This window comes from Bactrocera neohumeralis, chromosome 4 (genome assembly GCF_024586455.1).
Source record: "Bactrocera neohumeralis isolate Rockhampton chromosome 4, APGP_CSIRO_Bneo_wtdbg2-racon-allhic-juicebox.fasta_v2, whole genome shotgun sequence".
Lineage (NCBI taxonomy): Eukaryota > Metazoa > Arthropoda > Insecta > Diptera > Tephritidae > Bactrocera > Bactrocera neohumeralis.
The window spans coordinates 36,951,620-36,964,668 of NC_065921.1; the positions used below are offsets into that span (position 1 = coordinate 36,951,620).

Here is a 13,049-nt window from a genome sequence, read left to right on the forward strand (position 1 = left end):
TAATGAAGCTACTACCCATATTCAGAACTTCCATTAACTATTGAGTAATTACTGTGACTATATATGTAAGCTAATAGATTCGAAATGGTCTTCTAAAATATGTAGTATGTGACGCCCTTTCCATTTCATACTGACATTATGGGGTGTTATGGGAATGTTTCATAGCAAAATTTGGTCAAATTGTCGAAATTAGTTAGATACATTTTTAGTACGGCTTTTATAATTTTCTCCTGTGAAGGCATCATAAAATATATCGGATGTTTCCGATGACATTTTCATTTTTTTGAAGATCTTTTTACCATGTACTGTTAAAGATGATTCTTTACGAAGTAGATAGGATTAACATTCGTAGAAGAACTCATAAGGTGGTGGCAGATATCGCCAATTATAAATATTATTGTAGTAACAATATAAATAAAAAAACATCTGTGGACGTTTCAATTTCTTTAAAAACATAATATTTCACAAGAAAATTATATAAGCTGAAGTAACTTTTATTTGAAAATGAGCAACCTCTCCAATGATTTTAGAAATTCCACTGCATAATTCACGGCTTCATTTGTTGGCATAAACATTCGGAAATATCAACCGAAATTTGCCCATTTCCAGTTCTTATCGAATACGATGTAAAATGTCTTCGGCAATATAACTTTTGTTTGTATTCCACAGTTGACGCGGATTTGAAGGCTGATATGTCGGAATGATTATCGCGAAAAGTGTGCGAACTTTAGTGGCATGCGAAGTGGCTATCAAATCGTCCATCGTTTTATTCCAGTGATTATCATGTTCCAGCAATTGTAATTGCTGGCATGCTCCTCAAAAAGTTGCACACAACGTACCATTCGCAGTACGCAATGACTCAAATGAAGTTGACCCGCGTACATTAATCAATAGTAACCGGTGGATTGTGTAAATTCGTCCTAATGCATTAGTTGAGAACACACCTAGATGTCAATCCATGTATAATATCAAGGCATTTCCGAATAGAGCAATGCTCTCGCGAACGGATCACTGACGCAAGTTGAGAAAAAACTAGTCAATATTAATTTTGTTGCTGGCGGTGTTTCCACTGGATGTAATGTATTTCCTGAGTTGAAATACATTCTTTGGCCATTCTCCAAATGAATGGCGAGTCGCGCAACAGTCGGAAAATGATGATGAATTGCAAAAGTAAATTATAAATTTGTAGGATACAAAGCGCTTTATTGCAGTTTACGTATCGACCGTATCGTTCAAGACCAATAACCGCCATGTTGCTTCCTTTGGTGACGTACTTACAAACGTATTTTATCGATTTCACCAAACTGCAATACTCAACATTGATATGAGTTTTGAATGTGAATTAGACAATACATAGTGGTGAATATAGTGCGATCGACTTCGATATACACTAGGGTGGGTCGATTCCGGACTTTTTTCGATTCGGGATTTCTAATAGTGCGGAAAAGTTGCCTTAGTACTTCCTGATTCCAATGCAACTTTTTGTTTTGAGATCGGATTGCATCTTCAACCCCAACTCCGGCCTTGAAATTTCGGAAATTCGCCCAAAATCGTGAAATTGTCTCAGTAGCGCCTGAAATACGCATCTCATGGCAAAATGTATGAAATAAAAGTTATTTGTCACGTCATTTGCTACCGAAATGGTATATGTGATCATGGCCGTAGGACGAACCGTTCCCGAGATACGAGCGAAAATGCGGCGCGCCACAGCGGAAGGTGAAAGTCGGCTTGCGGCCACACTTCTTGACGTTGATTTCGCCGAGTGCTATCACTCACATTCATTCACCTACGCCAAAGGACACGTTCGGATAGGTCTCCACACAAATATTTTTTCATCGAGTTCCTTCACTCTTGTCCGTGATTTCGCCGAGTGCTATCACTTATATTCTCTGAACAGAACACAGAACTCAAAATGTCTGTATCTAAATTTAAATTTAGACAGAAATGTCCTGTGTTTGGCATATATCCGTACAATCTCTCTGAGTCCCAGTTACCTACTTACCAGGATATTCTTTTGTGTTATCAGTTTGAAAGATTTCGTATAGGGCGACTCAGAGGCGACAACTATGAACCTAGGAGTAAAGAGGTTACAGAAATTGTTGCAAAAACGGTTGAAAATACTTTCAAAAAGTCATCTATTCCGATAGTTTCACACACCAGAGTTGTACATATGCTCACCGCATACCATAGGAAATTTCTGACTCTTAATTAAATGTTTTTAAGGAACCCAACAGGTTTGAGCTCTAAAAGAGACGACTTTGTCTCTTCTGCCGGAAAATTATTTGACATCGCTGCTTATAAATGCATTTATTTTTCTTCTTGCACTTGTCCAAAGGAAAGGAAAGTTCCTATAAATGAACAACCATTTCTCTTGGACCAGAGAACCAGAAGAATTGGTCGCATTGGAAGTGTTGATCTACCTGAAACAAAAAAGATTACAAAGAAAAATGAACGTAAAGAAAGCTTTCAAAACGTCATTCAACATCAACACTTACCAGAAAAGTATCAGCTAGAACACGTACCCTTCAGATCAGCCAGACTCTTATACAGACGACAATAATGTAGGTGCGTCGCACATGGATTCTTCCAAAAACGATGCTGATGATGAATTTTCTCTTCCATTCTCTAAAACCAAACAAAACACACTAGTATTAGAACACACTGCTTTAGCTGCCCAAAGATTTGGAGTAAGTGATAGAGCAGCGGCCTTGATTGTTTCATCTGCTTTTCTGGATGCCAAAAAAGCAGGTTTGATAACAGAGGATCAGGCTAGCTTTGTCACTGACAAATGCAAGATTAGTCGGGCAGAAAAAGTGTTGGAGTTAAGCTCCAAAACACCGAAAGTATATGGGCTGTATTTTGACGGCCGCAAAGACAATACACTTACACAAGTCAGCGAATGTGAAAAGTACTACCGCGACACTGTCAAATAGGAACATATTTCTTTTATAGGGGAACCTGGTTGTCATTACTTTGGCCACGTCACCTCTCCTTTCGGGTCAGCTGAGGATGAGACGCAAGCTATATGGCAACATTTACAAGACAATTCAGTTGATGTGGAACATCTAGAAGTTGTCGGTGCTGATGGCACCAACACGAACACAGGTTGGAAAGGTGGAATCATTCAGAAACTAGAAGAAAGAATAGGTAGGCTATTACAGTGGGTTGTTTGTCTTCTACATTTCAACGAACTTCCATTTCGTGCTCTTTTCGAACACATAGATGGTGTCTCAAAGAGTCCAAATACATTCTCTGGCGACATAGGTAAACTGCTCCCTGATAGTGAGAAGTTGCCTGTTGTCAAATTTGAAAGTTTTCCACCCTGCCAATTACCTTCTGAGGTTATTAATCCGATCCAACTTAGCACAGACCAAGCTTATCTCTATAAAATATCAGAAGCTGTTATTTCCGCTCAATGTTCCTCAGATTTAGCGTCGCTGCATCCAGGTAACATGCGCAAATCTCGCTGGCTCACCTGTGCAAATAGAATTCTGAGATTATACATTTCTACTGACAAACCAACAAAGGAAATAAAGATTTTGGTCAAGTACATACTTACAGTTTACTCACCTTTGTGGTTCTCAATAAGATTCAACAGTTCAATCAAAGATGGCTCTCCATGCTGCAATTCAAAGGTCGAGATACTTACCTGCTAAACTGCGCAAGGTTGTCGATTCATCCATTCAACAGAATGCTTTCTATGCTCTTCCAGAAAACATTCTCCTTAGTATGATGACTGACGAACGGATAGAAGTCAGAAAGTTGGCCCTTGACCGTCTTCTGGCAGCCTGAGAAGCAGAGTCTGACACTGCAAATAGAAGGGTTAGATGTAATAAAGTGCTAAAGCTGAATTTCAAAGCTAATAATTATTACGATATGATTAACTGGAAGACTATTACCTTGACTGTTCCACCAGTTCCTTGTTCAGTTTCTAACGAAGAACTCATAAAAGGGCTGTCGGGAGACACTGCAGAGGTATGGAAATTTAGTGAATTCCCCTCCCACACCGTGGCAGTCGAGAGAACCGTCAAACTGGTGACAGAGGTATCTTCTAAAGTTATTGGCCCCCAATCTCGTGATCGTTTTATACGCTCTACACTGAAATCTAGGCAACAAGTGCCAAAGTTTAGTAAAAAATCTGATTTTATCAATAAATTTGACACAGATTCAGACTAAAACAAAGCTGACATATGGTTGGTTGGTTGGCTTGGGCTTGGGAGGAACCCGAAGACCTCCACGCGGTGGGTTCTGGGTGACCAATACAGGTTAACTGAGAGCTGCAACAATTTTCACCTTGCGCTGTGGCGCGCCGCATTTTCGCTCGTATCTCGGGAACGGTTCGTCCTACGGCCATGATCAAAACACCATTTCGGTAGCAAATGACGTGACAAACAACTTTTGTTTTATACATTTTGCCATGAGATGCGTATTTCAGGCGCTAGGTAGACAATTTCATGATTTTCGGCGAATTTCCGAAATTTCAAGGCCGGAGTTGGGGTTGAAGATGCAATCCGATCTCAAAACAAAAAGTTGCATTGGAATCAGGAAGTACTAAGGCAACTTTTCCGCACGATTAGAAATCCCGAATCGAAAAAAGGCCGGAATCGACCCACCCTAATATCCACTGCTCTAAATTGAATGCTGAATCTTCTGCCAATCTCGTCTGGTGAGCTACGCCGATATCCATTCTATCCATCATTTCCAGTTTGTGTTTCCGAAAGAAAAGCAAGTGGATAGTGTTTCGTGCTTTTATTGTCAGACATACAAGCCGAATTGGGATTGTGGTTCCACAAGGTCCATGAACCATATTGATTTTCATTACTTCGTATAATACTGGATCTTTCTCTGCATCATGAATCCCGCAGAAATGATTTCATCAATTTGATCTGGTGGAACCACTATCCACCATCCAAAGAAGAACATCGTAACTGTTGTTTGAAAAATCGTGCTGTGACAACTTGACGATCGCTTGCTGATTGACTCCGATCCATAATTCCACACGTATGTCATCGCATCCTGGGATTAGTCGTTCATGTACCTTGGCGTTGATGGCAAAAAGAACGCCGACCGATATTGGCGCGACCTCTTTGTGGCTTCGTAAAAAATTGCAAACTGTAATTGATCACTTCGTCTAAAACACACATGAAGGTTTTACTAAGTAGGCGTGGTTGTAGGCCGATTTCGCTCATTTTGGCACTGTATGTCACAGGAATATAAAAAAGAATGTCACGTACCACATATAAACAAAATCGGTAGGTCGGCTCCTGAAATATGTGATTTCACCAAAAAGTGGGCGGTGCCACGCCTATTGCCCACTTTCATCCGCGACACTTATAAAGCCATCTAATGCCAAACGAGTGTAAAACGTTGTCTGTGGCGTATTAAGTTATTGATTTATCGCACTTTTAGTAGTTTGAAATAGTCCCGTTATATGGGAAGTGAGCGGGATTATCATCCGACATTCTCCATTTTCACACTGTCGGTAGGAGTTTTTATTTCGAGCGTATTTGGTTATTGTGGGTTGAACGCTTTTAGAAATATGTACGTTCTGCCTATTAGAGGGCGGAGCCAAGCTCTTTTTTTTTCAAAATTTCACCTACAGGTGTCCCTTGCTGCTGCAATCCTCTGTGTCAAATGACTGATCTAAATCTGAATTTAGCGTTTATTTATTGCACTTTATAGATTTCTTTTAATTGCATTTTGTGGACTTGATAGTGGTCCTCTTACGCTCATCTACGAACTCCTACTCTTTGTACTAAGGAACTCGCATACCAAGTTTCCTCAAAATATCTCTACTTTTACTTAAATTACAGTTTTCGTGGACGGACGGACGAAGAGATCGACAGACACTCGGATTTCAACTCGACTCATCATCTTTATCATTTACTAGAGGACCCGTCCACGTTTCACTGAGGCTGATACATAGATAATACTACAACTGCCATCTATACGATTTGTATTAGTTGGATTAAAACTATTAGTTAATGAGATATAGCATTTTTGTGAAGCAACTTGTGTTAGTTTACAAAAAAATTGATCATAAAGCATTTCTTGTGTTAATAAAGCATTGCCTTTTTGGGGAAAATACTGTTGAATTTTGGCTCAGGGAAATCCACCGTTGAAAAGACTTTTGCTAAGCTGGAAACAGGCGAATTGAGCACCGAGGACAATGATGCTCTAAAGATTCGAAAGCTATGTGCAAAGTAGGTGCCTCGCAAGTTCATAATCCAATAAAAACAACGAATAACTGATTCTGAGAAGTATTTGAGCGCTCTTTAATCGTAATAAAACCGAATTTTTGCGTCAGTGTGTGATAATAGAAACATAGCTCCATCATTTGCCACTGGAGTCCAATCGACTGTCATTCTGGTGGAATGCGCATGATGAACCGGTTCTCAGGTGTGGAAAGACGAAAAAGTCGGACGGAAAGGTTATGACATCAGTCTTTTTGTATGCATGCTGTATAATACATACTCAACGACTGATTACTGAGCCAGTTATAATCCAATTCACTGCGTATTTAGTTGCAGTTCTTTTCTACTATTACAAACACTTAGCATTTGTTTTATTTTTGAAGAAGAATCTGTTTAAAATTCCCCACCAATTTTCAGTCAAATTGGTTCAGCTGTTCTTGAGCTATAAATGGTGTAACTAACACAACTTACTTTTATATACATATGCATATAGATGTGAGGTTTTTTTATTGTTTTTATTATAGTTTTTCTTTTTTTTTTTGATGAAATTAAATATTCTAATTTTCCAAACATTAATTTTGAACAAATGCTTATTATTTGAAATATAATTTTTGTATTTATGAGTTGTATTAATATTTGCCATAAAGAGATAAAAGGTATCCTATGTCCTTACCCTGGTTCTAAACTACCTCCCCACCAATTTTCAGCCAAATCGGTTCAGCCGTTCTTCATTTATAAATGGTGTAACTAACAACAACTTTGTTTTATATATGTACTTAGATATATATTGGTAGTCGAAAAAGTATTTTCGTATTTTGTCAATTTTATTATATTTTTGTCGTTACAGTCGAGATATAGTGCTACCAATCACATTGAGAGAAAGTTACAGCTGTTCAAAAATAAATGAAAATAATAAATTCGCTATATTTTAAAATTTTTTTATAAAAAAAGAAAGAATGCACACAAGCCCCCAATGAAATTTGTATGTGCTCGCTTCCGTTCTGGAAATTTCGAAATTTCGATTCTTTGATGGAATAATGTCTATAGCGGAAAAAGGCAAAAAGTGCTCCGCAAAAATGGTACATATTTGCTTATTTGTTTATTTATTAGTATAAATATCATAGATGGGCACACTGCATTATATATTTACTGCATTACGTACAGCAGTAAACAGTAACACTTTACTGATAATGAAATTAAATTTGCATTACCAGTACAGTTTTACTGATTACTGGAAAAATTAGCAGTAAAAATATTTTTTTACTGGTTACTGAAAATAATTTGCAGTAAAAATAATTTTTTACAGCTTACTGAAAGAAATTGCAGTAAAAACACTGATAATATCATTTGATTTGCAAAACCAGCAAAATATTTACTGTTTACTGAAAATAGTTACTGGTAGTTAAAAATCAAAAGCCAACCACTAGGCCAATGAATAATTAAAGAAGAGTCGAATATTTTTTTTCATTGAAACATTTATTTCAACTTGTTATCCACCATTAGCTTTTCTTAAAACAAGCATTTCGAAATTTGCATCGCTGAGTTTTTGCCTTCTAGACCAGTTAACAATACCAGCGAAAGAAAACAACCGTTCTACAGGTGCAGATGACGGTAATGGGGTATTATATTTTAGAAAAACGTTTTTAATAGCCTGATGTTTATTTAAACAACTTGTTGTGGCGTCTCGTTCCACCAGGTATAAAAGCGTTTCCTGAAGATAATTGCCTGAGTCAGTGGAACCACTCTGTATGCTTATATCTATTTAAGTGAATATATGCATAAATCAAATATTTAATTGAAAGTCAAATGCAATAATTTTACCATTACTTTCTTCCCCGAAATCAAGGAAGGGTTTTTGAGTAGTTTGAGGCGGAACACGTGTTGCGTCATCTGTTATCTTTCCATACTTCACCACATAAGTGTTGAACATTTTTTTTTTACTTCTTCTTCTGTTTGCGTCGTTGCAGTTTCTAAAAGGGCTTTTAAAAATCGCAATTTAATGTCAGGGACAGAAATAGCGGCAATAACAGCGTCCCAAGCGTCAGACTGAATCGGGAAGTACTTTTCAAATCTTTTAAGCAAAGCTATTTGCATTTTTTCGCTTATTTCGGATAAATACTTAAAGCTTGCACGCTCCAAACGAGCGTTTTATTCTCAAAGTCACTATAGTGGGGGGATAAAGTAACCAAAATACATGGTCTTTTCGCCCTGAAGGAAGTCGATCGCTTCTGCAATAGGCCTCATAAGCTTTGCGTACTCCTCTAAGTACTCAACTTCTTCGCTGAGAATGGTAGGAATTTTTAAACGGTAACACAATTCTGCTAAATTGGTTTTGTGTTGCGGCAACTTCGTAACGGAATCATAAAGAGAGTTCCACCTTGTTATGCATGGAGTTATTAAATTCGCGTTTATAACTTCATTAACTACTTCTGCAGATTTTGGTCTATTGCATTTATTCCAAAGCTGTGTGCATCTACAAAGTTATAGAAAATATGTAAATGTAAAAAGTGTTCAGTTAATCAAATAATTTTTACCTTTGGAAAGATCTTTTGTGAATATCTTTAATATCCTGACTTGATGAATTAAAAATTTTGTTGAAATCGGTTGAAGCTAAAAGATTTAGAGTGTGGCTCGCACAAGGAAAGTGTTTTGACAGACGTGGAGTTACAGATCGAAATTGGGGACCTAAAGCAATTATCGAGTCATTTGAATCGGAATCAGAGTCAGATCCGTCATCACTGTCACATTCATTTATAGGTCCTAAATCAATAAGAATCAATAATTGAATATATTGATTTGGATTAAATACATATATGCGATATAATTCACGTACTTAATTCAACTCCAAATTCTTTAAATGCCTTAACGAAGTTAGATCCATTGTCAGTAATCGTATAAACAATTTTTTCCATGGGTAATTTATATCGCTTTTTTATGTCGCATATCATTTTCGTCACACGATCAAAGGAATGCACCTATACTATAATTCTTTAATATTCGTAAAAATCTAAAAGCAGCAAATTTCAATAAAATTAAAAAAGTATTGTGTCGTGTGTTTGTGACTTACTAAATATGCCTCCAATAATTAGGCGGTGCGAAGTTCGCCGGGTCAGCTAGTAACAAATAAAATAGTGCTTTTGCATCTTTTTAAACACACCGTCTCCACAATTTTGAAAAATTTCTCACTAAAGAGAATCCCATTGACACCAACCAATTCTTCATTTATCAACGAATCTGGTGTACTTGAACTTTCACTTAAATTGTCATATCTCATAATATTGTGTTTCGCCAACGAAATCTTGGTCATTACTACAATCATCACTATTGAAATTTAATGTATTCATTTAAATATATTTAATTTTTTATTTTTTGCAATGTAGTACCCTAAATTTTTAAAATCACTAGAGTGTATGTTACTCAAACCTATGACCGAATTATTTTAGAATTAACTGTTTTGTTCATTGATTGCGCACATGGACAATAGTAAAATAGTTTTTAGTCAGGCGAACCGACTTATTGATACCCTGTAACAGGTTTGCAAATTATTCATTCTTAATTTGAAGTATAATTCTTATTAAATTAAAATAAACTTTATTTAACAGACGGACGAACGTGGGTAAATCGAATCTGATAAAGCAGCTTATCAGCTAATATAAAACAATTAGCATATAACCTCCACTCCTTTATATTGCATAAATAGGTGTAGGGTTTTGAGTTCTGACTCTTTTGCATTTACTGTTTCATGTGTATTTTTTTCTAAGGAAAAGACGACAGAGCAAAACTAAAAATATTTATTGAGTGCATACATGATTTAAATTCCCTGATGATAGTGCACAAAATTTTCATTACCAGTAACTATTTTCAGTAAACAGTAAATATTTTGCTGGTTATGCAACTCAAATGATATTATCAGTATTTTTACTGCAATTTCTTTCAGTAACCAGTAAAAAATTATTTTTACTGCAATTTTTTCCAGTAACCAGTAATAAAATATTTTTACTGCAAATTATTTTCAGTAACCAGTAAAAAAATATTTTTACTGCTAATTTTTTCAGTAATCAGTAAAACTGTACTGGTAATGAAAATTTAATTTCATTATCAGTAAAAAAAAAATTTGACTGCATTTTTACTGGTACTGCAAAGCGCCCATCTATGATAAATATGGATAAAAATACTTTAACGTATTCATTAGAAATACGAAAAGTCTTTTTCGACTACCCAACGTTAGGTGAACAACAGTGTAATACTCTATAACAACATGTTGCAAAAGTATACAAATAATGGTGACTGACTAGTCAGTTTACTGAAGTTACTACCGATAGTTATGCATAATATATATACATTTTTGCATAGCCTTGCCTAATGGCTACTATACTAATGCTATATAAAAAGGTGGTAAATTATTGTGCGAGCTATTTTCCTTATTTACCAAGGTGCTATGCATAAGGACTTCCGAACAAAACATCATTAGTAGTTAAAATAATTATCGCGACAGGGCTAAACAATTGTGACTCGCTGAGAGTAGATTCAAATCTGAAACTATATCAGATAAACCACAATTAATAAGAATACATAAAAATATGTATCAAAATCGCAGCTAAGCTCTTCAATTTCACTCCTCCTTTGGGCATTTACCATAAAATTTAAAAAGTAAATAAATAAAAATATATAAGAGAGCACACCAGCTAAATTTAAAGTAGATTTAAGGAAAATAAGAACAACATTTTGAAAGCTCCGAGCCAGCAAACAAGAAATTCAAATCAAATCGAATTTGCATTGTGAACCCAGCTTGCTCGTCCTAGCCGTTGGCAAACAGAGCACACAAAAAAAACATCACGAAAATAAACACATAAAATAAATAAAGTAAGAACGCTTAGAAAAACAACAAAAATCGCACCAATTTTACGCACGTTCATGCGCAACAATAACAAATTGGACTCCCCGCCACCTGTTCCACCGCCAACGTCGCTTAGCATTTTCCCCCTCTAGCGTGCCTGTGCTGTCATGCTTCGGCATTTGACCATCCCACTACAAGCTCACACGCATATACACTCACACACTTATTTACACGCTCGCCGCTTTGTGTTTAGAATTCGTATTGGAAATTGTCAAATCACGTTTCGGCAATTGTTTGTTAACAATACGGCCAATGTTGTTGCGGCTGGCGCAACAAACACAACGACCACATCAACAGCAGCAGCAGCAGCGCAATCACCAGCAACAACAACGTAATCACCACGTCTGTCAACACGCAGCCCACTTCGATTTGGGCGCGTAATAACTATGCTAAGTGCATAGTCACACACACGCACATACATACGTAGTGTGCGTCACAGTGACGTTGCGTCTTCAAATGCACCCCGCGCTTCCACGCCTGCTCGTCCGCGACCACTGTGTCGCCGTTAAGTGTGTAATTTTTCTACCACATTTGATTTTGATTGGTTTTCTCAGCACTTTTGACGCATTTGTATCTGCCTGCCTGCACTGCCCCTCACTACCACCTTAACTGTCCGCATCCACCAGGCAATTCCACTCATTGAACGCGGCTCCTTAGCATTTAATTTTCTCGCGCGTTTTTCCCATCGACTGAGACGTTTCCATTGTTGTCCTAACAAAGCTCTGCCAGGTTCCTTAACTGTCGAAATTGGTGGTTGATTGTTGCTTAGTTAGTCGTTCTGGTGATGGTCTTTCAATTTTAGACATTATGTGGAGGCGTGAGCTCAAGTAACTAGGCTCGATAGTATACGTGTTGCAAATGATTTCTTTTCAATTTTTTCGCTTAAAGTGAAGTGTGTTCGTTAAAGAAATTTGTAAATGTTGATTTATGTTGTTACAGCCTGTTTGTTTGCCTTTCATTAGATTTAACAAATATTTAATTTAAATAAGCATTTTAGTACTACTTTGCAACGAAATTGGAAAATAGTGACCTTGTTTTATAATGAAATTATTTTTTATGCATCTAACAAAGTCTTATAAGTCAATTAGTTAGATAGAGAATCAGTAGAAAATTATAAATAAAATGAACCTGGATGTTTTAGTTTTATTATTTCGTTATTCAACAGAAACTTTTTCTAATTATGGGATACCATAAAACAAGCACAATATGAGTTCTCATTGCATTATATTAAGTAAATATTTTAAATACTCCTCAATAAGAGCAACAGATAACATCTTATAACAAACATGCCACATTCCGTCACTACAACCTTCAGAATATAACATACCTCAAAGACTTTTTTGATTTGCCTATTAATGATACTTAAGAGGTGTGAACTGTATTCCAGAACAAATGCTAGTCAAAATAGACAAGGCTTGGACTAAAAAGCGTGTGAAAAAAAAATTCAAGCAGCTGTTTCCCGAAATAGTTCTTAACAGGCCTTGCATCATGAGGCTGAGTGTTGTACTCATGTAAAATTATTGTTTCGTGTCTAGTTGTGAATTTCAGGTTTCACATATAGTTTATTGCACTTAGGGTTGCCGTATTTGCTCCATATTTCACGCTCGCACAGCATGAGCATGTACACCATAAACTTGCAGAAAAATACAATAACTTTCCACAGAGGTTTACTTCATGTTGAAGTAGTAAAGGAGAACTCCCGAAAAAACTCTTTATCAGGCACAAATAGAAAAAGGGAAAAATTGTTAACAACGAAACGAAAGATAAAATAGCAGATATTAAGAGAAAAACAATTTACGGGAGATCTGAGGTCGGGAAAAAGAAGAGAAGGAGCGTGAATGAATTTCTAGGAATTAAAAGTGGTTTACCGCGATTTCCGGCAAAACTATCCGTGTGAAAAATGTATCCTCTAGTTTATCATAGCAGAGACATGTAACTTTGTAACCAAGTAGTTAATT

At 36.5% G+C, this 13,049-nt stretch overlaps 1 protein-coding gene across 1 annotated transcript in view; it reads left to right on the forward strand.

The window, feature by feature from the left end:
* LOC126755348 (putative ATP synthase subunit f, mitochondrial) overlaps positions 1-13,049 on the forward strand; it is a 565,888-nt gene that overhangs the window by 38,484 nt on the left and 514,355 nt on the right. The gene's annotated exons all lie outside the window — the stretch shown is intronic.